This window comes from Hylobates moloch, unplaced genomic scaffold (assembly GCF_009828535.3).
Source record: "Hylobates moloch isolate HMO894 unplaced genomic scaffold, HMol_V3 SCAFFOLD_1, whole genome shotgun sequence".
In the NCBI taxonomy this organism is placed as follows: Eukaryota; Metazoa; Chordata; class Mammalia; order Primates; family Hylobatidae; genus Hylobates; species Hylobates moloch.
The window spans coordinates 193,610,606-193,617,618 of NW_026652276.1; the positions used below are offsets into that span (position 1 = coordinate 193,610,606).

The window sequence follows — 7,013 nt, forward strand, 5'->3', positions numbered from 1 at the left end:
ATTTTTCAGAGAGGACCTGTTTCAGTTAAATCTAATTGGGATTCTTTGAGCTTTCTGGACCTGGATGCCCATCTCTCTCCCAAGACTTGGGAAGTTATCTGCTATGATTTTATTAAATATGTTTTCCTCTCCTTTTCTCTTCTCTTCTTCTTGTAGAACGCCCATAATATGAATATTTATTCACTTAATAGTGTCTCATACATCTGTAGGCTTTCTTCATTTCTATATTATTAAAACAAATGATTTATTACAAGTTCTATCAGTTTAAAGTTTTTCAGAAGTTATTACAGAAGTGAACACTGAAATCAGAAACAAGCTTTCACCAGTTGTAGCATTTCTAACAGTCAATATCTACATGACCTTGATTTAAGTGATTTAGGGTGTTTCCATGATTCAGAATCCATGACAAAAGTTTAAAAGTCCAGATCCAAGTCAGAAACAAGGGCACTTACAAAGTAATCAATAGAAGGGCACTTCTGAAACACACCTTCAACCATGAGCATGGGCTTCTTGCCTCCACTGTGGGCCAGCATCTCCCTGCAATAGCACTCCATGGTGACCCTGTTGAAAGGATTTTGTAGAAAACATTCCTTCCAAACCATGGAAGTGACTGCCCTAGACATGAGGTAAGAGTAATATTTGGCAGTATAGCCCACGAGGTAGGTGATCCGCAGCTTCCAGGCAGTATTTGGAACATATGGTAAGCCACAGAATGTCTCTTGTGTTTCCTTGAGAATGTCTGTGGTTGAATTCCTCAGGGGATGCCTCCCATGGTAGATTTGATCCAGAGTGGCATAAAAGACCTAAAGTTTCATATCAGCTACAGCACAAACCTTTTTAGATTCACAAAGCTGAAACACCATATTTTTTTGGCAGTGGCTGCCCATTCTAATTTTGTCTGGCAAATTGTTTACTCGATAATCATTTGCAAAGTACTCTATTAGAATAGAAGGAACCTCTGCAAAATCAGTGGGGCACCTGGTTCCAGTGACGTGTTGGTAACAAGTACATCTTAGCATTGAAAGCATAGCATGTCCCATTTTGTGGACAAGATTTTCCATCATTCCAGGAGTTAGCAAAGTTGGTGAACTTGAGGAATGGGGAAGATTCAGCATAAGAACCATGACTGGGAGTTGATAGTCTCTGTTGTCCTTTCATCTGCCTCCATGGATTGTAAAATGGCAATCCTGATGTGGTTTGTCTGCTTGCTGAAGAAAATCAAAGTAAATGCACTCTGACGGTCCTTCAGATTCATGAATGAGGGCCAGTTTTCAGACATCTTCACACCATACCTCTCCTTTTGCAGGCCACTCTGCACATAAGGAAATCCCCAACAGTGTATTAAGCCAAATATTCAGGCCTTCCATGCATGCTCCAAGGGAGAAAAACAGGCAATATAAGCCAGGCTCAATATTATACCTTTGTGCATGAATCACACCACTGTGGTAGCAGGGGTCCCAAGGCATTACTTTGGAATTTTGAGAATTCTGTTTCATTTTCATCCCTCATATCATCTCAAAATCTTTTCAAGTTCTTTCAGAAAGTTTGTCAGAGAGTTTCTCAAGGAACTGGGTGACAGTTTCTGAATTTTAACTATTGTTCCTTGGAGAGCCCTGTTGGAAAACACAGAATACACTACCAACTTTTGCAGAGGATCTCTGTTGCTGAGCTACTCTTCTAAACATTTTAATTGACCAGTATAGGGATAAAGAAAAATTTTATAAGCAGCTTCTCACACCAAGTCGCCTGGTGCTTCTGCATGGAGACCATCAATTATGATATGATCCCCATCAGATAAAAGTTATGGTGAATGTGTTCTAGTAAGAGATGCTTCTCAATCTTGTTGGGAAAGTTGTTTGCCATAAGACATGTGCTACTCAAATCCAAGATTTTAACATTAAGGTCCACTGCTCTTTTACACTTTTCTTTGTCTAGGTGGATTCCACTAATTTCAAAATCAAACATAAACAGTTAGGCCACTTGCCTAGTTTTTGTTTTGTTTTTAATCAGCTAGTAATTTTTGCAGACTTTGACATAATTCCACATTTCTGTTCGACCAAGTCAGCCACTCTGAACAAGGAATCCAAGAGCTCATCAAAGATGCGCACAATCTGGGGTCCAGGTGGGGTGGAACATGCATGTTCCACAAGCAATTCTGTCTTTCTCAAGGCTTTTTATTGGGCAATATTAAATTTTTCTGGGGTGCTGAGCTCAGGACATCCAAAAAGACCCCAGTGCTCACTAAACAGGTCCAAGTGGTAGCCCTGACATTGAAGGCGGAGCCCACCAGGGACCAGCAGGTGCTGACCCTTCCACATGGGTCTCAACTCTGAGGCTGCCCCTGCCTGCCCGCCCTGGCCACAAGGCCACTACTTCGGCTACAAAGCGGCCTAGGCTTTGGGCACATAGTGTTTGTGGAGTAACCCCATGCCCAGCTGCAAGACCCTTGTCCCAGTGCTGCAGCTCCAGTCAGGAGTGCACACTCTGCATTTCTGGGCTTTCTTCATTTTTAAAATGCTTTTTTCTTTTCTTTCTTTCTTTCCTTTTTTCTTTTGTTCACCTGGCAATTCTCCAGATTGGGCTCAGGGCTTGCAGGGAGCATATGATTCTCCTGTAGTAAGAACTGTGAGTGTTTGTGGTGGCAATGGCGACTGGTGGGGATCTTTTGCCTACTTTTTCCCCTGAAATGGGAAGTTCCTCCTGACTCCTAGCAGATTCAATCTGAGCAGGGGAGATGGTTGCAGACACGGTACCTCCATGGCACCCTCCTGGATTTCAATGAATCACCACAGGTGCATCTCCACTCCCTCGCTGCACACCAGCACTCTCCCTTCAATATCCCAGTAAAATCTTAGCTGTTTATTTGTTGCCTTGGTCCTTTCTTGTGGGAGGGATGAGTATCAAGCATCCCTAGTCAGCAATTTTGATGATGTAACTTCTTGTACATAAAAGCAATGTTTATTTCCTTGGCTTGCCAGAGAGCTGAAAGTTAAAATTTCATTTGAGAATATAATCCCAGGCTCCCAGTGATCTCTCTCTTTATAGAACTAGCGATCTTTCTAGCATTCTTTTAAATTTATTTTTAATTTTCCAATAGTAAATTATTAAATAATTCAGACTTCCCATTGGGTATAGTTTTTCAGCTGCTAGCACCACCATCTTCATTTTATTTACCAAGCTAACAAATAGAAAAATTAGACCTAGAGTCTGGCTTTTCTGACCCATATATAATGCATGCAGTCATAGGTCTAACAAAGTTCATTTACACCATAAAAAGGAGCAAATTACAATTTTTACAATAAGCATATTTTGCCAAAAATAAAAAAGGGAATAAAATAATGTCTTACATGCCTCCTTGTTAAAATACACTTTTTTAAAAAAAATAATTTTTTTCTTGCTTCCAGTGTGGTTAGAGAAACTTTAACAAAAATTGACTACCATGGGAAGATCTTTGTATTAATAGCTCTGGAAGAGAGTGTGACTATCTTAGGAGGCATGCTGCTTCACATAAGTGAAGATAATAAGAGACATGGCCTCTATCCATTGTAGCCATTAAGATCCTGTTGGGATATAGCAGTCACACTACTTATTTAACAGAAAATATAATATAAGGAAGTGTTAATTAGGTATAAAGTTGTTAGTTAGGTGGCTAAAAATGCAAAAAGGAAACATAAAGCAACTGCAGGAGCAGATACCACTCCTAGGGCTAGGGGAAGAAGGGGAAGAGGTTGCACATAAGGTTTGAGTATTTCTTATCCAAAACGCTTAGGACCAGAAGTGTTTGATTTCAGCTTTCTTCAGATTTTGGAATATTTGCATATACATAATGAGATACCTTGGGGATGGCACCCAAGTCTAAACATGGAATTCACTTATGTTCCATATACATATATATAGCCTGAAGATAATTTTATATAAGATTTTAAATAATTTTGTGGATAAAACAAAGTCTTGACTGTATTTTGGCTGTGACCCATCACATGAGGTCAACTGTGAAATTTTCCACCTGTGGCATCATGTCAGCCTTCAAAGTTTCGGATTTTGGAGCATTTAAAATTTCAGGTTGTTGAATTAGGGATGTTCAATCTGTATTAAAACTTGGAAGCTTGGAGACAAGAAGCTCTGAAACTCAGATCTCTAAAAAGGGGTCTTTAGATAGCTAGTTTTTGTGTCTCTGACGAGGTGCAAAAAGGCTGGTTCTGTAAGAGTTGTGATGGGAAGGACTTGCCCTCTCAGGGTGAGGCAGCACTGGGGAGTGGAATTGCCTTCTTAGGGTGAAAAAGCAATGTAGGGCTGATGCTTCCAGGAAGAGGAAGCAGGCAAGAGCAAGTAGTTCTTTCTTCCTGTCTCCACCTTGTGCTGTCCTTCTAAACAACCTCCTGTCATCACCATAATTGGCAGAACTTAAGAGGGAGCCAGCTGGAATGTAGTTTGTAAAGTCTCAGCTCCAGCATTATGTAGCACAGAATGGATAGGTTTGATGCTGAGATACAAAAACTTAGTAACTGGCACATTCATTTGATTCTAAATAAAATGTTTTCCCCACCTATCCAATATTTTTGTTTCCTGTGTTCTTGAGATGATCAGAAATAATCGAATATTATTGTAACTTATGCTTTCCTATTATTTTAACCAAGGATGAATCAAAGTTAACTTTTACTTCTTTCTATTATTGTGGGGGAGGGGAGGGGGTGTACGCAGGGATTAGTTGGGAAGAGCGGAAAGATTACTTTTAATTTCTATAATGGACATACTAGTTTTATTGTTCACCACCTCAAATATGTTGGAGATACATGGAGTATAAATTATAAATAAATAAAACTCAGCTGTGCCAACTAGTAAGAGACTCCCAACAATTCCCCAATTATCTAACCTTGGGGTGGGGACGGGAATGTACACTTTTACTGGTGAAGAATTAGTAGCAGGAGATGATGGAAGAAAGATAGTCTGAGCAGACACACACAACACTTCTTCAGTCTGAACTCTGTTTTTCATTCACCCGAAGGCTACTAGCCTAAAGGTGTAGTGCCTTCCAATTTCTGATGAAAAAGCCACTTGGGAGATAGAGAAGAGAGAACAACAGAGGAAGTACATATTTAAAGTAAAAGTGCTAGTTAAGATTCCCTTAAATTAAAATCAGGATGGAAATAATTTTATTTTGAGAACCTTCAGAGAATACTATTGAATAATCTATGGTTCCTTAACACAGGAAGGGGTCTTCAATTATCTTTTTTCCTTTAATTGAAATTTTAAAATTAATAGTATCTTTTTCAATTTAGAAATGAAAGAAACTTTAAAATTGCTGCAAAAACATATACTGTTATATCTTGTTATGTGATGGTGCTTAACATAAAACAGGATGTTTTACTTATGGCCAGGAAAGCTTGTTATATAAGTACATTTAAACATAAAGCCCTCCTCCTGGCCTTAAAAAAATAAAAAGGTCTATAAATTCCTAAGGATTTTGAAACTCTTGTTTAAGAACTTTGAGGAATTGGGGAAATGTAGGTTATGCCTGATTTTTAAAAAATGGTTGTTTTCAACAAAACATAATCTTGCAGAAGGGAAGAGTAGGAGGGTACAAATTATTTAAAAGCTTTCTCTAAGTGACTTTGATATCTGCTCCCCACCCCAAACCAGGTGAAGACCAGTGGAAAAAATAAACATGAAGGTGGATGGAAAATTGCAATGCCAGGAGAGATATTACTCTTTAATAAAAATCTTTTCCATGTTTATGATTATTTTATTTTTTATGTTATAACATAAATAATGAAATAACATCTTAATGATAACCAGAGCACTAACAACAACCACCAAAAAAAAAAAAAAAATCACAGGTACCTGGGTATTAAAATGGCCTGTTAAGGCAGGCAGCTCAGTGTGATCAGAATTCACTACAGGGAATATTAGATTGAACAAAGAACTAGAATAGAAGTGTTGGCAAAATTTAATTAGGAGAGGGCTGGCAGATGCTCAAGCATGGCCAGAGAACGCAGAGATTAGAGCCTGTGGAGCCTCCCTCTAAGTGGGCATAGGAGGTAGTGAAACCTGTTTGGAGTTGAGCTGCTGCAGCCTGGGGCACTTCTCTGGAGAGAGAGCTCTTGTTTCTAATTTTCCTAGAATATAGCTAAAAAGGCTAATGTTACCAGCCCAGCTGAAGTCTTTTTTTTTCTTCTTCTGCTGAGGTTTGTAATTCTACAATTTTAAATGTCCTTAACTATAAAAAACAGTCTATGAACCAACCCAACTTCCACATTACCCAAGTATCATTACCCTATATATCTCTTACATTAACTTATTGTGTTAGTTTGTTCTTCTATAGTAGTGCTTCCCATTGCAATTCTTATAGAACCGATATGTTGGTATTTGTGGTCTCAGGTTTTTTAAGCAAAATTTTTTCATAAATCTATAAAAAGGATATAGTAATATATAAGTCCCTTGGCATTTTCAGAATCTATATTTGTGGTGTCCACCCTCATTTTGTAAAAGTCCATGTCATGTGTTAATTTAAATGGAGAAAATAAAATCCACTCTAGTCTATAGGGTTTTTATGAGGGTTAAATGAGATAACATAGAGTATTTAGTAAGAATTTAAATGTCTGGGGCTGAATGTTTGCAGATTATGGGATTAATCTTTTTGTTAGAGCAGGAAGAATCCAGTGAAAGTTTGATATTCCCACTAATGATTGGTTCAATTTTTAAGATTCTTCAAGGCCTCCCACATATACTAGAATTCTTCCAAATATACTTCTATGCCTTTAATGAAAGAACATTGCCACTTGATTCGAATACTCAATTGAAGAGAGCTTACCATAAGTGGTTAGAATCAGGCTTCAGAGCCAGATCACCCAGGGTGGACCCCTCCCTTTCCTGCTTGGTGATCTCGGGTGAATTATTTTTACCTCATTTTAACTCTCTGCCTCACTTTCTCATTCCTAAAATAAGAATAATAGTACCTCCTTGAAAGGATTGTGAAAAAGATTAAATGAGTTAACATATGTCAAGGGCTTACA

At 38.4% G+C, this 7,013-nt stretch overlaps 1 pseudogene; it reads right to left on the reverse strand.

Moving 5' to 3' along the window:
• Positions 1–344: 344 nt before the first annotated feature.
• On the reverse strand, positions 345–2,140 carry LOC116810939 (mitochondrial intermediate peptidase-like; annotated as a pseudogene).
• Between the last annotated feature and the right edge of the window lie 4,873 nt (positions 2,141–7,013).